Source organism: Chiloscyllium plagiosum, unplaced genomic scaffold (assembly GCF_037043375.1).
Source record: "Chiloscyllium plagiosum isolate Xiang-an unplaced genomic scaffold, Cpla_swu_hap1 HiC_scaffold_1, whole genome shotgun sequence".
Taxonomy (NCBI): Eukaryota; Metazoa; Chordata; class Chondrichthyes; order Orectolobiformes; family Hemiscylliidae; genus Chiloscyllium; species Chiloscyllium plagiosum.
Window position 1 is genome coordinate 72,636,680 of NW_028270139.1, and position 21,990 is coordinate 72,658,669.

Below are 21,990 nucleotides of genomic sequence, written 5' to 3' on the forward strand. Positions count from 1 at the left end.
GGAAAAGCGCAGCAGGTCAGGCAGCATCCAAGGAACAGGAGAATCGACGTTTCGGGCATAAGCCCTTCTTCAGGAATGAGGAAAGTGTGTCCAGCAGGCTAAGATAAAAGGTAGGGCGGAGGGACTTGGGGGAGGGGCTTTGGAAATTGGTGGAGGGAGGTCAAGGTGAGGGTGATAGGCCGGAGTGGGGTGGGGCGGAGAGGTCAGGAAGAAGATTGCAGGTTAGGAAGGCGGTGCTGAGTTCGAGGAATTTGACTGAGACAAGGTGGGGGGAGGGGAAATGAGGAAACTGGAGAAATCTGAGTTCATCCCTTGTGGTTAGAGGGTTCCCAGGCAGAAGATGAGGCGTTCTTCCTCCAACCGTCATGTTGCCATGGTCTGGCGATGGAGGAGTCCAAAGAGCTGCATGTCCTTGGTGGAGTGGGAGGGGGAGTTAAAGTGTTGGGCTACGGGGTGCTTGGGTTGGTTGGTCCGGGTGTCTCAGAGGTGTTCTCTGAAATGTTCCGCAAGTAGGCGGCCTGTCTCCCCAATATAGAGGAGGCCACATCGGTTGCAGCGGATGCAATAGATGATGTGTGTGGAGGTGCAGGTGAATTTGTGGTGGATATGGAAGTGTCCCTTGGGGCCTTGGAGGGAAGTAAGGGGGGAGGTGTGGGCGCAAGTTTTGCATTTCTTGCGGTTGCAGGGGAAGGTGCTGGGAGTGGAGGTTGGGTTGGTGGGGGGTGTGGACCTGACGAGGGAGTCACGGAGAGAGTGGTCTTTTCGGAACGCTGATAGGGGAGGGGAGGGAAATATATCCCTGGTGGTGGGGTCCGTTTGGAGGTGGCAGAAATGACGGCGGATGATATGTTGTACATGGAGGTTGGTGGGGTGGTAGGTGAGGACCAGTGGGGTTCTGTCCTGGTGGTGGTTGGAGGGGCGGGGCTCAAGGGCGGAGGAGCGGGAAGTGGAAGAGATGCGGTGGAGGGCATCGTCGACTACGTCTGGCGGGAAATTGCGGTCCTTGAAGAAGGAGGCCATCTGGGTTGTACGGTTTTGGAACTGGTCCTCCTGGGAGCAGATGCGGCAGAGACAAAGGAATTGAGAATATGGGATGGCATTTTTACAGGGGGCAGGGTGGGAGGAGGTGTAGTCTACGTAACTGTGGGAGTCGGTCGGTATCTCGGGTGACCGAATCTACACGGACATTTACTATAAACCGACCGACAATATTCCCTCCCAGATGTGAATTGGATGTGATCAATTTCACTTGCATTTTGCCTCAATTTTCAACGACAATTATTTAGAACAGCAGCTAAGGGAAGCTTTAATTAATTTCAGCAGACAGTCAGCTGCAAAATGTTTAAGCAAGATTTTGCACTTTAAGGTCTTCACAAATCTATGGAAAATAATTGCAAATTAACTCAGCATGTACCTGTGAATTTAAAAAAAGAGGACTTCTTTATAATCTTCACTCCAGTTCCCAGTGATATAACAGCAATCCCATTTTACAACATAACACTCCACTTGACTTACCATTAGATTACTTACAGTGTGGAAACAGGCCCTTTGGCCCAACACGTCCACACCGACCCACCGAAGCGCAACCCACCCAGACCCATTCCCCTACATTTACCCCTTCATCTAACACTACGGGCAATTTAGCATGGCCAATTCACCTAACCTGCACATTTTGGACTGTGGGAGGAAACGCACACAGACACGGGGAGAATGTGCAAACTCCACACAGACAGTTGCCTGAGGTGGGAATTGAACCCAGGTCTCTGGCACTGTGAGGCAGCAGTGCTAACCACTGTGCCACCATGCCACCCAAAGTAAAGGTTTCATTTTCACATTCCCTCTAAGCACAGTCTGGACTGTTAACTCACACTGAAACCAGTTGGTGAAGTAAAAAACTGGACAGAGGGAAAAATTGGGAATGCAGTCAGTGGTTCTTGTTCACAAGGGTTGCTGAGATGATCTGTATGAGTTTTGTGCTGTTCTGGATACTTGCATTTTTATCAAGGGGCACAGGGTGCTGGTTCACTTATAAAAGTTATCTAGTTTATTAGTAAAAGTCCCTACTTTCAGCAATTGTTGAAGGAAAAATAGACTGCTTTTTTTTCAGGTTTAAAGTGACCTTTACTGCATGGAACAGAGAGAGAGAACTCCTAAGCTGGTGAAGGTCTTTAGGCTTCTCTTGTTCAGCTAACTGAGGGCCAATCATAGTTGTTGGCAGAAAAGAGAACTTCGTCATTGGTAACTGATCTCTAAGCTACAAATCAATCTACCAATTGTTGCGAACCAAAGCTTTATTTGTACACAACCCTTTGGTTCAATCCCATTTGCAATTGCAGCTATATAAACAATCTTCACAATGAATATTAAGTTACTTGTTTTCAAACCATTCAGCAATCTTTATAAATCCAATAGTTTTAACATAGTTCTTTTCTAATCTTAGTCCACAATTTATAGAACAGTAAAATGAAAAGACATAGCCTTTGGGAGATCTGTTTTTATATTTCTAGCTAGCTTTCTGTTAAACTCTAATTTCTCTCTTCTTTTAATCAGACTTTGCTGGTTTTTCAATCCTGTCCATTATTCTGACCTTATCAGCAATCCCCACAGAATTCCGCACTTTTTCTTTCAATGTAATACTGTCTGTAATTACCTCAGTTAGCCACTTGTGTTGCATTTTATTTCTCGAGTTTTTCTTCTTGCTGGAATGTATCTTTGTTGTGTGGTACATAACACCTGCCTCTGTATCTGTATGGACCTACCCCATTGCCCAGTTCATTTTGGCCAACTCAATCTTCATATTCCTCCAATGGCATGTATTCAATTTTAAAATGTTAGTCTTAGACCCATGCTTCTCTTTCTTAAACTGCATATGAAATTCAATCATGTTATGAATGCTGCTATCTAGAGGCTCCTTTACTAAGAGGTCATTAATTCATCCTCTCTCATTGCAAGGTCAAGAATAGCCTGATCTCCAACTGGCTCTGAAGTACATGCAGTAAGAAATTATCCTGAAAACTCTCTATTAACTTATCTTCCAATATACCAATCTTACTTGTCCAAAGTAAATGTGCATTTAAATCACCCATAAATATTGCCATATCTTCTATGCAAGATCCAATTATTTATTATATTTTTTGTCTTATAATGCGATTGTTGTTAGGGGACCTGAGAACCAGTGACTTCTTACCTCTGCTATTTTTTAATCTCTGCCCAACCTGACTCCACATTTTGGTCTTTAGAATGAAGGTCACCTCTTACTAAGACCCCTTGAGCCTGCTCCACCATTTCAATATGATCAAGCCAGACCATAGACCCTCCCCCATATCTCTTGATCCTATTAGCTACAAAAGCTGGACCTACTCCAAGTCCTGAAGAAGGGTCACTGGACTCGAAACATTAACTCTGCTTCCTATCCACAAATGCTGCCAGATCTTCTGGGTTTCTCCAGCAATTTCTGTTTTTGTTTCAGATTTCCAGCATTCAAAGTTTTTTGTTTTATAATAGCTCTATCATTTTCTTCTTGAAAACACAATGTTTTGCCTCACCCTCTTTCTGTGGTTTTGAATTCCACGGGCTCACCTCTCATTGGATGAAGAAATTTCTCCTCATCTTAGGCCTAAAAGATTTACCCCTTATCCTTATCCTGGTTCCTGACCTCCACAAAGATTAGATAAATGGACCAAAATTTAACAAGGTTTAATATGGAAAAATTATTGGTTATCTATTTTTGCCAGCAGACTAGAGAGGCAACTCATTATCTAAATGGAGAGAAACTTCAAAATGCTTCAATTCAGATGGATCTGGCTACCCTTGTGCATAGATTGTAGAATACTGGCAGGCAGGTACAGCAAGTAATAAAGAAGGGAAGTGAAATTTTGGCAATTATTGCTACAGCATTGTAATATAAAAGTAAGAAAGTGTTGTTGCAACCATACAAGGCATTGGTGACACCTTATCTAAAGTATAGCTTTAGTTCCCTCACTTGAGATAAGGTGTAATTGCATTAGAGGCAATTCAGAGAAGATTAATTCCAGAAATGAAAGGCTTGTCTTATGAGACGAGATTGAGCAGGTTAGGCTAAACCCACTAGAGTTTAGGAGAATGACAGGAAACCTAATTGAGGTTTATAAGATGCTAAAGGGGATTGACAAAGTAGACGTACAGATGATGTTTACCCCTGCGGGGAATCTAGAACAGAGGTCACAGTTTTAGGTTAAGCAGTAGCAGACTTAAAACAAAGGTTAGGAGGAATTACTTCTTTCAAAGGGTTGTGAATTCGTGGAAGTCACAATCCCAGAGAGTGGTTACTGTGACAATGGATAAATTTAAGGAGGAGATAGACAGATTTTTCATTAGCAATGGCTTAAAAGGTTATGGGACTGGGCAGGAAAGCAGGGTTGAGGCCAACTTGAGATCAGCTACGTGTATATTAAATGGCAGAGCAGGCTCAAGGGGCTGCATTGCCTAGTACTGATCAATGTTCTTTTATTCTTATCACAATTTCAATGGTATATCATGTCATACGTGACCAGAATATTGGCTCAGCCTAATCCCAGAGGACCTAAACAATGTAACTGCATCATTCAATCAATATAATTGGCATGAGGCCAGTTACTTTGAGAGTCAAACCTCATTGACATTAGAGCAGTGAGCAGTGCTATAAGAATCACAGACAGCAACCCAGTTGAGGGGGTGGGAATTCTGGCAGCTCTGACAGTGGAGACCAGCCAGAAATGTTATGCTAGGGCAGACATTACACATGCTCAGATGTGCAGATGGGGCCAGCAGTGTGGACGAGAAGATTCTGTGGGCCAAGAGGAATATATATTCAACATGAAAGAAAAAGCGAAGAAAACTAACTTCTGCAGTAGTTCCTTTAACTAGGATTTCTTAACCCTTAACATAACATTCTCAAGTTTGTATTTTAATCCTAAGATACCACAACTGGAACGAGGCTCCCAGCTGAAATGGAGGGACAGTTGGACTATCATTTCAGAGCCACCCCAGAAAAGGATGGAGCTAGAAATACAGTTCTATAGATATGGGTTGATACCACCTAGCTTAAACCGTGTAGTTTGACTTACAATTGGCCGTCAATAACAAGAACAAACGTCAGCATTATGCAGATAGGTGGAAATGAATTGGTTATGTAATGGTCCGTCACATCACCAGTGCTTTGTTGGTGCTGCTCCAAAAAGCGAAGATAGGCATAAAGGTATACAAAAAATTATCAATATAAATGCTACTCAACAGAACGTTCCAAGATTATGTCAAGTTCTTCTTAATGTCACAATCTTCAAATTAGAGTATTAATGGGAAAATTCATACACAAGGTAATTTAGTAAGTTGCCACCAATGCAAGAAATCATCCTCCCATGTGCTCCTATATTAAGCTTTAAAAGTTCTATATGTGGGCTGGAAGCATGCGCTGTTTGCTGTCACACTACGATTCTATACACACTGCCAAGGATAGTGTGATGTACAAAACTACAGCTAAAGCAAATAAGCCTTCTGTGTCTCTCAGAGAATACTAAATTCATGCCTAAGGCTATGAAACTTTCAACAGACAATCCTGTTAAGGAGGAAAAGTCAGTTCCAAATGAAAATACAACTCCAATTAGTCATTGAGAGATTACAGGTACGTAACTCAGTACAAAGGGCATAGTGAAAAAATTGAACTGAAGGCACAGGTAGCCACTTAGAAACACGCTATCATAGCGATTTCTGAAACGTAGCCTGAACAGCGATAGGATTGGCAGCTCAATCTTTCTGTTGCAAGATTTTTGTCAAGTGGGGGTTAGGTGAAGGGGGTGTTTACATTCCAATATTGGTTAAAGAAATAATCCCATTTGTGAGCAGCAATGAAGGAAGCCATATATGTTGAACTGATAATCAAGCTGATGGGAGTTTAGATTAGATTATATTACATTACAGTGTGGAAACAGGCCCTTCGGCCCAACAAGTCCACACTGACCCGCCAAAGTGCAACCCACCCATACCCCTACATTTACCCCTTACCTAACACTACGGACAATTTAGCATGGCCAATTCACCTGATCTGCACATCTTTGGACTGTGGGAGGAAACCAGAGCACCCGGAGGAAACCCACACAGACACGGGGAGAACGTGCAAACTCCACACAGTCAGTCGCCTGAGGCGGGAATTGAACCCGGGTCTCTGACGCTGTGAGGCAACAGTGCTAACCACTGTGCCACCATGTGAGTTTACTATTATACTCGGGCAATTTAATTGAGGGCTACATATTGGGATGCCTAGACAGAGTGGATAGGAAGCCATATTCAAAATAAGGCAAAAGTGAGGACTGCAGATGCTGAAAATCAGAGTCAAGATTAGAGTGGTGCTGGAAAAGCACAGCCAGTCAGGCAGCATCCGAGAAGCAGGAAAATCAACATTTTGGGCAAAAGTCCTGATGAAGGGCTTTTGCCTAATATGTTGATTTTCCTGCTCCTCTGATGCTGCCTGACCAGCTGTGCTTTTCCAGCACCACTCTAATCCATATTCAAAACAAGTCGGGGGTGGGGGGGGGGGGGGAAGGGGAGTTGTGCTTTGGGCAGCAGGTGGATCTAAATTCAAAATCCTCAAATCACGATGGAAAAGCTCTCCACAGGGATGACCAGAGAAAGAATAATAGAATGGAAGAAAATAATGATAATCCACTCCTATAGCCACAGGCTAGTTCTCTCCCATTGATTGTCTTTGACAGGTTTATGCCAGCAGCAAATGTGGGAGAGTCTATGATTGGAGGAGCGAGGTGAGGGATAGTAGTCAGTAAGGCTGGAGGAATTGGGAGTGGAATAGGAAATGGGGCCCTGTAGGAAGACCAGAATGGAGATGGGAAGCAAAACCTGTACCCAGGCAGGGAGGCTGGGGATTATGGGATAATTAGGTTGTAAAGTGGAGAAAGGAACTGCAAAGGGGGACAGAAAGTGAATGTTGCTGGAAAGGTGCATGAAGAGTGACTACAAAGGGGTGAGAAAGAGGGAAGCAAGAAAGAGGGGACAAGAAAAAGTGGGACAAGGACTAGTATGGGGACTGAAGAGTTGGAAAATGGAGTAAGCAGTAATAGGAGTGAGGGGCTGCAAAGCAGAATGAAGGGGGTGGGGTATTCTGTAAATGGGAAATGGGGCTGTAAGGGGGCACAGAGGAAAACTCAATAAACCGGGAACAGGAAAACTGAAATCATGAATTCCTTGCAAGTTTATGTGAAGTCTCTAGATTAAAGCTGCTGGAGTTCAGGAGCTACTCTATGGGGAAAGTGTAGTGGATACAATTGTAATAAACATTGCGTCAACTGCATATTTTAAAATTGATATCTTATTTCTTAAAGATTCACATTTATGTGACAATATATTTAAAAGTGTTCTACAAACTATGAATTATTTGAGGAGAATGACCGTTAGAGACAATCTCAGATACCGTTCAAACAAGCCCTCTCTGAACTACTTCTAATGCATTTACATCCTTTTTTACAATCTTGTCTGTTCTTTCTTCCCCTGATCCGGATTCCCAGCCTCTGGACTCAGCGCAGACATGATGTGATGGCCTCCCGGCCTGGCGAGGCAGGAGGGGTGACCTCCCGTCCTGGCACAATGGACTCTCTGCCCAGCGCGGCGGACTCTCTGCCCACCGTGGTGATCTCTCAGTGGTCAGCGGGACAGTCTCTCGACCCAACATGGTGGTCTTTGGGTGGTACATGATGTGGCCTCAGCATGGACTCCTGTTCTCGAGGAAGTTCCTCGAAGTGCAGTCCCACCATAGCTAAGCACTTAAGAAAGAGTTAAAATTAATGCTTCAGAATCTGAAAAAGGGTCACTGGACCCGAAACATGAACTCTGCTTATGCTCCACAGATGCTGCCAAATCTGCTGAGTTTTTCCAGCAATTTTTGTTTTTGTTTCTGATTTCCAGCATCTGCAGTTCTTTGGTTTTTTTTGTTTAGAGGTACATTGATTACAAAGGGAATGAAAGCTTATTGGTACATGCAGGAATGTAGAATTGAGGTTACAATCAGCTACAATCTTATTGAGTGGTGGAGCAAGTTCAAAGGGTTGAGTCACCTACTTTTCTTCCTTGCTCATATATCAGTGATTTGAAGGAGAGATTTCTCCAGTGAACCATGCACAAAAAAAGTGGTTGAAAAAAATTAGGAGATAGCAAGCAACGAAGTGATCAGATCTTGCCTAGTCAGTGATGAGACTTTGGGAAAGATGAAGACACAACAAATGAACTCAATATTACATTTTACATACAGGTTGTTCTGCTATTACGCAACAGTTGTGTTCCTATGCAACTTGGCACGATGGAAAACCGCTATAGAAAATCATACCGTAGAAGTTCACTAATAAAAAATTGCTATACCCATTCAGAAGAAAGTTTGCATTATTCGAACAACATCCACAATTCACAAATCGCATTATAGCCAATTTGCATTGACAAAATGTGCATTATAACAGAATGACCTGTATAATTTTACATAATTAAAAACAACTTGATTTACACAGTGCCTTTAACATGGTAAAATATCCCAATATGCTTCACAGAAGAGTTATCAAACAAGATTTAGCACTTAGCCACATAAGGAGATTTTAGATCATGTAGCCCAAAGCTTGGACAAAGGCTTTGAAGAGTGAGGAACAGGAGTGTGGTAGCGAGACAATGAAGTTTAGGGAGGTAATTCTGGAACTTAGGACTTACTCAATTCATGCATTGGTGAAGGGAAGAAAACTAGGTTGGGTAGTTTACCAAAATTATAGAAGTATAGAGTTCTTGGAGGATAATATAGTGATAAGATGAGACAAGGACGTAGTAGATTTTGAAAGCAAAGTTGAGAATCTTAAAATGGAGGTGCTGGCAGGCATGGAGTAGACAAACACTTGTAAGCTTAAAAATGTGTTGCTGGAAAAGCGCAGCAGGTCAGGCAGCATCAAAGGAACAGGAGAATCGACATTTCGGGCATAAGCCCTTCTTCAGGAATGAGGAGAGTGTGCCAAGCAGGCTAAAATAAAAGATAGGGAGGAGGGACTTGGGGGAGGGGTGTTGGGAGTACCCATAGGTGGAAGGAGGTTAAGGTGAGGATGATAGGCCAGAGAGGGGGTGGGGGCGGAGAGGTCGGGAAGAAGATTGCAGGTCAAGAAGGCGGTGCTGAGTCTGAGGGTGGGACTGAGAAAAGGTGAGGGGAGCACAATGTAATAGCTGAACATAGACTAATTGACATGTTCAATGTATTCATGACAGTGGCCAAAAAATGTTTTTTGAAGAAATAATTTTGTTTCTCCTACTTTTGGTCCTGACCTCGAACTGTACATAATTTATTACATGTGGATTAATATAATAAAAAAGTGATTGAGTGCACACTGCATAGATTTTCTCACACATACAATTAGTTTATAGATACACAGAGCATTACTATCATAGATCCAATCAATAGAACTGAAGCAAGTATGTTCACTTTAGTTGCCTCAGTTTTGTGGTTGCAATGACATCAAGCAACATTGTAAATAACAATTTTTAAAAAAGTCTTCTGACTTATTTAATTGGAAATCTAAAATACTGTTGCTTAGAGACAGTAAAGGTGGAAAGAGACATGGAAAAAGAGTTGCACACAGACCCAAAGGAGGCATCTGGCAGAGCTTGGAGAGGGGGTGGCCAGTAACTATAACAGCACAATTCCTCAAATTAAGGTTTGGATTCAGAGTATTTAAACACAGACATACATATGCCTTTACATCTACATCTGTTTTTCAAATATGAAATTGATATTGATCTAACTACAGTTCAATAAAGCCAGGCTTTATGTTGAACTACATGGACAAAACAGTAAAATATTAAGTGGGAGGAATTGTGAACAAACTGGATAATATTACAAGACCACCTCAAGTATAACATTCTGGTCACAAAATGAAAAGGAACACATTCATAAAGAACTTTTTGGATGTCTTAAATAATATTTATTTTTGAAGTGCAATCTCTATTATAATGTAGAAAATAATGGAAGCTAATTTCACAGAATCACAAAATTGTTACAGCATAGGAAGTGGTCATTCAGCTCATTGTGTCTGCACCAATTCTGCAAACAAGGTATTTAAACTCATGAGAGCTCTGGACAGAGTAGATAAGGAGAAACTGTACCTACTCATGAAAGAACCTTGAGCAGGAGGACACAGAATTGAAGTAATTAGTAAAGGAAGCAAAAGCAACCTGGAGATACTTTTTCACACAGAAAATGGTAAAGGCTGGAAATGCCATTCTCTTACTGTCATTCTCACACCTTCTCCCTAGAACCCTGCACATTGTTGTTTGAAAGTGAATGATCTCATTCCCTTCTGCAAGCCTTGATTGAATCTGCCTCCACATGCCCTCTGGGAATGCATTTCCAGCCTTTACCGTTTGCTGCCTGAAATGTCTTTCTCCAGGTTGCTTTTGCTTATTTTACTATTTACTTCAATTCTTGTCCTCCTGTTCACGGTTCTTTCATAAGTGGGTCCAGTTTCTCCTTATCTACTCTGTCCAGCCTTCTCATGATTTAAAAATAAACAAATTTCATCAGTCTTTTCTTCAAGGAAAACCATCATAACTTCTTCCATTTATTGTGTAACGAACTAGAATTGGTCAGGGACCTCGAATGAAGGAGCCATTGGGAAGTAGTGACCATAATACATTAAACTTCAATCTGCAATTTGAGAGGGAGAGGGTACAGTCGGAAGTGACAGTACTTCTGTTGAATAAAGGGAACTATGGAGCTATGAGGGCAGAGCTGGCCAAAGTTCAATGGTGCAATACCTTAGCAGGGATGGCCGTGGAGGAACAAGGGTGGATATTTCTGTGTATAATGCAGAAGTTGCAGGATCAGTTCATTCCTAAAAGGAAGAAAGATCCCAGGAGGAGACATGGGCGGCCGTGGCTGACGAGGGAAGTTAAGAAACATATAAAGTTAAAAGAGAAAAAGTATAACATAGCAAAGATAAGTGGGAAAACGGAGGACTGGGAAGCTTTTAAAGAGCAACAGAGGATTACTAAGAAGGAAATATGCAGAGGAAAAATGAGGTAAACTGGCCAATAATATAAAGGAGGATAGTAAAAGCTTTTTTAAGTATGTGCAAGGCAAAAAAATGGTTAGGACTAAAATTAGGCCCTTGAAGACAGAAACAGGGGAATATATTACGGGCAACAAAGAAATGGCAGAGGAATTAAATGGGTACTTCAGATCTGTGTTCACTGGGGAAGACACAAGCAATCTCCCGGAGGTAACAGTGGCTGAAGGACCTGAATTTAAGGGAATTTATATTTGCCAGGAATTGGTGTTGTAGAGACTGTTAGGTCTGAAGATCGATAAGTCTCTGGGGCCTGATGGTTTGCATCCCAGGGTATTGAAGGAGGTGGCTCGGGAAATCGTGGATGCGTTGGTGATTATTTTCCAGAGTTCGATAGATTCGGGGTCGGTTCCTGAGGATTGGAGGGTGGCTAATGTTATACCACTTTTTAAGAAAGGTGGGAGAGAGAAAGCAGGAAATTATAGACCAGTTGGTCTGACCTCAGTGGTGGGAAAGATGCTGGAGTCTATTATAAAGGATGAAATTACGGCACATGTGGATAGTAGTAACAGGATAGGACAGAGTCAGCATGGATTTATGAAGGGGAAATCATGCTTGACTAATCTTCTTGAATTTCTTGAGGATTTAACTCTGAAGATGGACGAGGGAGATCCAGTAGATGTAGTGTACCTGGACTTTCAGAAAACTTTTGATAAAGTCCCACATAGGAGGTTAGTGAGCAAAATTAGGGCGCATGATATTGAGGACAAAGTACTAACTTGGATTGAAAATTGGTTGGCTGATAGGAAACAAAGGGTAGTGATAAACGGCTCCATTTCGGAATGGCAGGCAGTGACCAGTGGGGTACCGCAGGGATCCGTGCTGGGACCGCAGCTTTTTACAATATATGTTAATGATATAGAAGATGGCATCAGCAATAACATTAGCAAATTTGCTGCTGATACAAAGCTGGATGGCAGGGTGAAATGTGATGAGGATGTTAGGAGATTACAGGGTGACCTGGACAAGTTAGGTGAGTGGTCAGATGCATGGCAGATGCAGTTTAATGTGGATAAATGTATGGTTATCCACTTTGGTGGCAAGAACAGGAAGGCAGATTACTACCTCAATGGAATCAATTTAGATAAAGGGGCAGTACAGAGAAGTCTGGGTGTTCTTCTACACCAGTCAATGAAAGCAAGCATGCAAGTACAGCAGGTAGTGAAGAAGGCTAATAGCATGCTGACCTTCATAACAAGAGGAATTGACTATAGAAGCAAAGGGGTGCTTCTGCAGCTGTACAGGGCCCTGGTGAGACCACACCTGGAGTACTGTGTGCAGTTCTGGTCTCCAAATTTGAGGAAAGACATTCTGGCTATTGAGGGAGTGCAGCGTAGGTTCATGAGGTCAATTCCTGGAATGCCGGGATTACCTTACACCGAAAGACTGAAGCAACTGGGCTTGTATACCCTTGAGTTTAGAAGACTGAGACGTATAAGATTATGAAAGGATTGGACACTCTGGCAGCAGGAAACATTTTTCCGCTGATGGGTGAGTGCCAAACCAGAGGACACAGCTTAAAAATACAGGATAGAACATTTAGGACAGAGATGAGGAGAAACTTCTTCACCCAGAGAGTGGTGGCTGTGTGGAATGCTCTGCCCCAGAGGCAGTGGAGGCCCAGTCTCTGGATTCATTTAAGAAAGAGTTGGATAGAGCTCTCAAAGATAGTGGAATCAAGGGTTATGGAGATAAGGCAGGAACAGGATACTGATTAGGAATGATCAGCCATGATCATATTGAATGGCGGTGTAGGCTCGAAGGGCTGAATGGCCTACTCCTGCACCTATTGTCTATCTCCGTAGCTGAGGATCAATATCCCTGGAATTGTTCTCATGAACTATTTCTGTACCTCTCCAATGCTTTTACAATCTTCCAAAACTGCAGCATTCAGAATTGAATGCAATACTCCAGCTGAGGCCAAGTTAGTGTATGATACAAGTTCAGCATTTCATGTACTTTATGCTTTTATTAATAAAACCTAGGATACCTTTATTTTTACCTTATTAACTGCCATTTTCGCCTGTTCTACCACCTTCAATGAATAATGCACACATATAATTAGTTACCTCCACCCTTGCACCCATTTAGATTGCATTCTTTATTTTTTTACTGTCTCCATATGTTTTTCCCACAAAATAAGCACTTCATATATTTACATTGGTTCACCTATCAATATCCCTAACACATTTTGTCCTCTTCACAGGTCACAATGCTTCCAAATCTCATCATCTGCAAACTCTGAAACTATGCATTGTACACCAAGGTCTAAGTTATTAATATAAATCAGGAAAAGCAAAAGGTCCAAACACAGACTTCCACAACAGGCACTCCACAACAACTTTCCAAAAAAACACCACTATTTTCTGTTTACTGCCATTCAGCATCATCCACTCAGTTTAAAGTATTGTCTGAAAGATCGTACCTCAAACAATGGAGTACTAAAGTAGTGCATATATTCTTGATTCTTTGAAGTGTAACTTGGAATCACATTGCAATGACTTCTTTTTAACCTTTCTCTGTAATCTCCCTCATGTCATCAAGCCTTCTCAAAACCTCAAGATTCTGCAACTGGATCCCCAGCTTTCTGAGCCACAAACCACAATCAGTGAAGACAGATCACTGCCCTTCCTCCTCCACATTAGCCCTCAAAACTGCATACCCCCAAAGATGTTTCCTCAGCCCCTTACTGGACTCCCTGTACACCCACGTGTAGCCAAATTCTGAATGAACACCATTTACAGGTTTGCTGACGACATCATTGTGGTCGGACGGATATCTGACAACAACATGACAGAACACAGAAAGGAGATAGAGGGCTTGGTGACATGGTGCAGTGAGAATAACCTCTTTCTAAATGTCAGCAAAACTAAAGAAATGATCAGTGACTTCAGAAAGAAATGAGGAGAACACCCCCCCATCTATATCAAAGAAGCGAAGGTGAGAGGGTGGAGAGAGTGATGATAACCAACAACCTGTCCTGGACTTCCCACATTGCTGCGATGGTCAAGAAAGCACAACATCTCTACTTCCTCAGCTGGTTTAGGAAATTGAGTATGCCCGTAAGGATCCTCACCAACTTTTACAGACAGAAAGCGTACCAGCTAGGTGTACAATACCTTGGTTCGGCAACTGCTCTACCTAGGACCATAAGAAACTACAGAAAGTTGGGTGCACAGTCCAGACCATCATAGAAGCCAACTTCCCATCCAAGGACTCCATCTACACTTCTCGATGCTACAGAAAGGCTGCCAATATCCCACCCTAGCAATGCTCTCCTACATCCTCTTCTGTCAAGCAGAAGATACAGAAGTTTGAACACATGGCACCAGCAGGTTCAGGAACAGCTTCTTCCCTGCTATTATTAGACTGATGAATGGACTTTCTAACTTCAACTAATGTTGATCGTGTTAATATTGATCTTGCTTTGTACACCTTGTTTGCAGTGTAACCTGTGCGTCTTACTCTGTCCAACAATCCTATGATCTGTATGTCCTTGGTTACTATGATCTGTCTCTACTGCTGGCAAACAAAGCTGTTCACTGCACTTAGGTAAATGCGACAATAAATCAAATCAACATCAAATATCTGCACTCCATCAATTCTGGAGTCTTGGGCATTCCAGGTTTTGTTTGCTTCATCGTTGTAAGGACTTTGGTGCTGGAATTCTCTCCTAAACATCTTCACATTTAAGTCCTCATGAAAGATCTATTCTTGGCAACACCTAGCCATCCCCCTACCCCAACTGATTTCTCACCTAGACGCTGCTCAGCAGCAAAATCAGCCAAGCCATAGTTTTCAGAAATGGACAACATTGAGTTCTATCTCACCACCACCTATCTCAATTCCTTCACTCCAGCTAAGTGATCAAGCTGCTTGTTCAACACCCTAGACTGGATCTGTACAAATTTCTTTCAATTAAACAGCAGGAAGACTGAAACGGTTTTTGAACCCCATTCAGAACACAGTTCCCAGATATTCACTCCATCCTTCTCTTCAGCAACGGTATGGTTAGGCCAGTCTGTTCACAATCATGTTGTCAGGTTTGACCCAGAGATGAACCACATTAACAGCCCCAATCAGGGAACTCAAGTTCAATGAGGTCCACCTGGCTGACCTCATTACAATCACTACATCCCTCTCCCTCTGAGTCAGAGGACATAGGCTGGTTCTTTTTCTTGTCGTTCATCCTGGGGTTCCTCCAACTATGCCTCGGATATGGGTAGCGTATAACATAGAGTAGTTCACCTCTTTCATGCAGAAGAAATTCATTCTCTTCTTCAGGCAGCAAGGTGTCAAAGAGGTGAGATCCACTGTGTCCATCTCAGATTCTGAGGTCTCTTCAGTGCTTGATAAAGAGGGAAAACCTATGGATTCCAGCAGCCTTTCCGACTGCTCTGAGGAGCCAGGCATGTTTCCCTCCCAAGTTTGCAGCTTTCATATGGTCCACGTGTTTGTTCAGGCCAGCCGCACCTACCCGAACTTTACACGGCACTGAACTTGACCTCACGTCGACCATGCCTCTTAACCTTGCAGGGCCATTCCTCTGCTTCCTAACGCAACCCGAATTAAACTGTCTCACTTAGCGGAGTCTTGTGTCCGGCGTTGGTGTTTCTGATGCTGTTTTACTCTCCACCCTCCCCAGGTCTGGGAAGATCAGAATTAATCCAGTAAAAGTCTTTGACCCATTAGCAACTGCGGTAGAGCTATCCCTGTGGTTGCATGATGGGGTGGTCCGATAATCAAATAGGAACCGGGAGAGTTTGGTCTCGAGTGAAGCTGTAGGTTATTTCCTTAAGCCTGCCTTCAAAGTTTGGACTGCCTCTTTTTGTAAGACCTTTGGTTGATGGATGGTATAGAGCTGTCCTTACATGTTGAATGCCATTAGACTTTAGGAAATACTCACATTCCCTGCTGGTAAATGATGGCCCATTATCCATGACCAATACTGGGAGTCCCTGTATTGCAAAAGGTGCATGCAATGTTTCTGTTGGCGTGCTACATTTGATGAATGAACTCTATGCATGTCCAATCCATTTTGAGTGGGCATCCACAAAGCCTAAAGATATTGAGCCTATAATATGACCTGCATAGCTGACATGCAACCAAGTCTGGCGTTTACCCCACCATTCGCAAAAATGTAGGGAAGTTGCTGGTGTTAATTTTTTCCCTTGTGGGCACTCAGGCCATTGTGCAACAACATGGCTATTTCTGCATCCAATCCTAGCCACCAGACTTAACATCTTGCCAACATCTTCATTTTGGAAACCCCTGGGTGACTCTGGCAGAGTTCAAAAGAGGATTCGCTTCTGTGCAGAGGAGATGACCTGGGGTGTGCAGTGAGAGAGGGACTCACTGAAAGAAGCCCTTTCTGAAGAAGGGCTTATGCCCAAACCATAGATTCTCCTGTTCCTTGGATGCTGCCTGACCTGCTGTGCTTTTCCAGCAACACATTTTCAGCTCTGGCAGAGTTCAGCCAGTATCTGGGATACCTTTGCTTGGGACAATCACTCTTGTTCGCCATAATAAGATGCCGTCGCCCACTGTGATGTAATCTCTCCAGGTCCAAAAAAGGTTTCAATTCTGGTTGCGACAGCCCTTAACTAAATCCATCAACTATTGAAGGGTTTTAATATCTGGTGACTCAGGAGAAGTTAGGCACCTTATAACCAAAAGATGCAGGTCCCAAGCTGTCAGGAGAATTACTCGTTGCTTTGCACCTGCCCCAATATCATTTGCCTGGAAACAATATCACATTCTTTCCACATACTGGGCCTAGCCTTCAACAGTAAGATCAAGTGGGTCAAGCTTTCCAAATAGCAGCATAATGCCTGAAATGCTTATCTCAAGATGAATGTTGTAAGCAAATTTCTTCAGGAACGTTTTTTTTTTGTCATGTCACCACTAAAATAACTCCATAAAGACAGATATCCTGTTACCAAGTCACCCTTTATTTACATATGGAAAGTCCTTGACTCTGGTCCAGCTTCCTCAAGCCAGTTCTGAGTGCACACGATGACTGACATTCCTATTCTTTTTCTCCCCACATTTGTCACTGAACTAATTGCACAGAGGCCAGTATCCCTTCACCAAATCACCTTTATTTACTTGTGCACAGTACACAGGGACACTCCTGTTTTTTTTAGGATGTCTGACACTCCTGTGTTTTTTTTTCTTTCTTTTAACCCCCACACTACCGCCTAACTGCGGTAGTGCTTATTTTTTTCCCCAGCACCAATGTTGTGTGTGCGCAGGTGTGAGACACAGTGAGAGACAAGGTGTATGAATCTTTATTCAATTTCCACCACCAAGAAGAAAGAAAACACCCGAGTGGCCAGTGACAAGCACCGCCCTTCACATCAAAGGGCAATGCTGTATGATCAAACAGTGAAGGGGAGGGCAGGGATTAAATCAAAATAAAGTTGGAGGGGAAAATAATACACTCCTCTCCCTGAACAACTCCAGGGTGACACTCCTGTTCTTATCTGTCAGTCAGGACTGCCCGATTGTGGGACTGTTAATCTGGTTCAATGAAATACATTCTATGAGATCCATCTGGCTGATCTCATTTTAATTACTACAGAAAGTTCTGTGCACCCTCTACAAAGCGTTGACTTTGCCTCTGCACATTCTCAATTAAGCTCTCGATGTCTTTAGTGTCTTCTTGCATAAACATTGTTGATATGGTCAGTCACAAATGTTACATCAAAATCAGAAAAGTCAACTCCATGGGTCACAATGCTACAGTCTCAACTCCATGGGTCACAATTAAATCTAATTGCTCTACCCGGGTCTCAATTTCACCAATCATATGGTTTCTCTGTAACAGAGGTAAAAAGATCCCTCCTTCAGATTTCATTAATAAACACATTATTTATTAGCATAAACAAAATGTACTCACTTCACAGAATCATAGAAGTGCTCTCATGCAGAAGGTGGCCATTTGGTCCATTCTGTTTGTACCCGCTCTAAGCATTTTAGTCTCCTGTTTTTACCCCATTACCCTTCAGATAGTTTTGTTTTAAATGATTGCTTGACACCCTTTTTAATGCCCAAATTTAACTTGCCTCCACTACCCTTCGAGGCAGTACATTCCAGATTCAGTAACTACTTGCTTTGTGAAAAAGATTTCTCACCTCGCATTTGCTTCTTTTACAAGCAGGAACCCTGACTCTCTCCCTCCTCCTCCTTTGGCCCATCTTATAACAGCAGACAGCAACTGTCTGGCAGGAATACCACCTGATGGGAAGAGTTTCCTGACTCTGAGCACTTAGCGATACAGCTTATTTCTAGGTGCTGTTAGATTACACATAGTCAATCACCCATTTGATTCCTTCTAGTCAATGGACACGGGACAATTACTCACAATATCTGAATGATTGATGTTTCCTTACTCACCACCAGCTAGAGGTTAGCTTACATCTTGTAAGGGCAGACACTTTTATTTTTGCAAAGCAATCTGCATCACTAGGCAGCAATAGCCTGGTAGTCTTCGTAACCATTATCTTTGACTTGTCTTTTGCCCTGTTCATTAGCAATTGTTTACATTTGTATGCATAGAGAGGGGTTCAAAGCTGTGTCAGCTAAATTTATTATTCGTTTCAAACTTCACAAAAGGGAAATAGCAAAATAATGGTCCCAACTTTTAACAGAGATGAAGTGGGAGGGGGAGGGGGTGCCGTTGCTGTAAACAGAGGAACCAATAGTTCTCTTAGCTCTCTGAGCCATCTACACTCTGCTAATTCTGATCTAAAATGCATCTCCAATTTTTAATCATCCTACAATTGGTGGGCGTGCTATTAGGTATCCAGGCAACAACTCTGGAATACACTCCCTCCACCTCCCACCTCTTTACCTTGCTTTCTGCTTCCTCCTTGAAGGGTTGGGATACCTGATCGGCATGGACGGGTTGGACCGAAGGGTCTGTTTCCATGCCGTACATCTCTGACTCTCTCTCTTTGACCAAACTTCTGATCATGTGACCTAATTTGTCTTACTTGCCACAGAACCATACTGTTTTATAATGCTACTCTGCAGTGTCAGAGATGTTTTATTCTGTCAAGAGCACTAAATAAATGCAAATAATTGTTGGTAAGTAATTCCTTAACATCAACCACTTCAGTGATACCCTGTACAGCATTTGGAATGTTTTATTATCTTAAAGGTATCGTTAAAATGCAAATATGTTGTTATTTGTGAGATTATGATCATTCCATCAGACCTAATACAAACTGAAACACTAGAGGAAGTGCACATAAGAACCTGAGAGTGGATGATTATTGCCAAACATCTGATTTACGAATAGTCAGAAACTGTTGGAAAAACTCAGCAGGACTGGCAGCATCTGTGGAGAGAAAGCAGAGGTAATGTTCTGGGTATATTGACCTTTCTTCAACATTGAGTTTTCCAGAAACTTCCGATTTTGTTTCTGATTTCCAGCATCAGCCGTTTTTTTTTGTTTAGTGGTTATTGATTTACGAGGATAGATTACAAAACATTAGCATTTTCATACTGGAGGGGAGATATTCAAGAGATGGTTTTAGACTAATACATAAAAGCAGCTTCAGAGCCGGAAAACAAAAAGCTGGAATTTTATTTAAACATTAAACTGCAATGACATGACAAGGGTGCAACAGTTTCAAACTACTAAAAGAAATTTAGGAGCGATACTAGGGAGGTCTTCACACAGAGCAATCAGCACTTGAAAAAGACTTTGAGGGTGAAATTTCTGGAATGTTTTGAGAAACAATTGGCAGGGTTAGGGAGACATTAAAATCTTTCTGGATGCCTTAATTAAGACAAGTCACATAACCTTCATCACCTATAAATACCTTACTAACTTGCAAATAAAACCAAGACTCCTTCCAACACTAGTACATCAATCTGCATAAACAAGAAGCATTTATAGAAAAGGAAAATCATTCTTATAGAAGATTCCAGACATTTTGCAGAAAATAAAAAGTAAGTAATCCCAATTAAATGGAATCAAAAACAGATAGCAGGCAAACATTTTCCAGGATTGGTAAAGCAGACTCTTATATTGTAGGTATCTTGAGACACGATTCTGACATCAGTTTCGCAATATTTTTCGATCTAAAAAATATTAACGTTCTTCTCCAAGGAGTTTGGTGTTTTTGCAAAAATGACAGCACTATAAGTGATTGGTTCTGGCTCTCCTTGGCTTCCTGTTTTTTTTTTTATCATAAATGAAAATAGCACAAAAACAGTCTCACAGTAACAGACTTTTACTGTCAGATGGTTCCAAAAATTACTTAACTCATGGGGCTCATTTTTGGAGTCTCGATTGTTAGTGGCCATACTCAACCATTTGGGTTTCCCAAATTAGAATCTTGGGTTCGCATTTCTCGATGATGTGGCAATCTCTGGGATAACATTTTTAATTTATGTTACAAACAGATGAAGCTCCATATTGGCAGTGCAGATTCATAAATTTAGCCTTAGTATTATCAAGTCTAGTGTGTTGTTCACTACAGGTCATATGATCCAAATCTTGGACCAGTGACTTCAAGCATTTGCGTCAATGCACAAAACAAGCAGAAAGAATTTCTGGCAGGAGTAAATGTAGACTTGATATGATTTAAGTGAGGTATACCCGTGATTATATAAATAACCAATCAAAAACAATAGAAAGTTAACAAAGAAATCATTTGGATACGACATAGCACTTGGATACAACCACAGTTCTGATTATATTCACATGGTTTCCATAAATGAAAACACTAATAGTCTCTTGAAATAGCTAGCACATCAGATCAGAGAAAACAACAAAACTCCACTCTTCAAATTATCCACTACACAAGTCACGTAATTAAGATAATTCAAAGCGTCAAATACTAAATTTCTAAATGAGAAGTTTTTCTTGAACCAGGACTATAATAGAACATACCAGGAGAAAGTGAGGACTGCAGATGCTGGAGACCAGAGTTGAAACGTGTGGTGCTGGAAAAACACAGCAGACCAGGCAGCATCCGAGGGGCAGGAGAATTGATGTTTCAGGCATAAGCCTTCATTATTCATTCCTGAAGAAGGGCTCATGCCCGAAACGTCGATTCTTCTGCTCCTCAGATGCTGCCTGGCCTGCTGTGTTTTTCCAGCACCATATTTTTCAACTATAATAGAACATAGAACTGTACAGCACATGAAGGGACCCTTCAGCCCACAATGTTGTGTCAAACCTGATGCCAAATTAAACTAATCCCTTCTGCCTGCCCTTGGTCCATATCCGTCCATTCCTTGCATATTCACATGCTTATCTAAAAGTTCCTTAAACGCCCCTGTCATATTTGCCTCCACCACCACCCCTAGCAACACGTGCAAGACTCCTACCACTCTCTGTGAAAAAAACTTGCCCCTCACATCTCCTTTGAAGTTTGCCCCATCACCTTAAATGCATGCCCCCTAGTATTAGACATTTCAACTCTGGGAGAAGAGATTCAATCATCAACCCTATCTGTGCATCTCAATTTTATACACTTTATCAAGTCTCCCCTCAGGCTCCACCACTCCAGAGAAAACAACCTATGTTTTTCTAGCCTCTTCTTGTAGTTCATACCCTCTAATCCAGGCTTTGGAGGTGCTGGTGTTGGACTGGGGTGTACAAAGTTAAAAATCATACAACACCAGGTTACAGCCCAACAGGTTTATTTGGAAGCATTAGCATTCGGAGTGCTGCTCCTTCATCAGGTGGCTGTGGAGTATAAGATCGTAGGACAAGAATTTGTAGCAAAAGTTTGCAGTGAGATGCAGCTGAAATGATAAATTGAAAAAGACCTAGATTGTTTGTTAAGTCTCTCATCTTTTAGAATGACCATGTTCTTTCATATATACATCCCAGAACTTTTTTTAAAGTTACATTTTC

General features: G+C 42.1%; 1 protein-coding gene across 2 annotated transcripts in view; it reads right to left on the reverse strand.

The window, feature by feature from the left end:
* The window catches only part of corin (corin, serine peptidase), a 260,269-nt gene that overhangs the window by 213,656 nt on the left and 24,623 nt on the right, over positions 1 to 21,990 (reverse strand). The gene's annotated exons all lie outside the window — the stretch shown is intronic.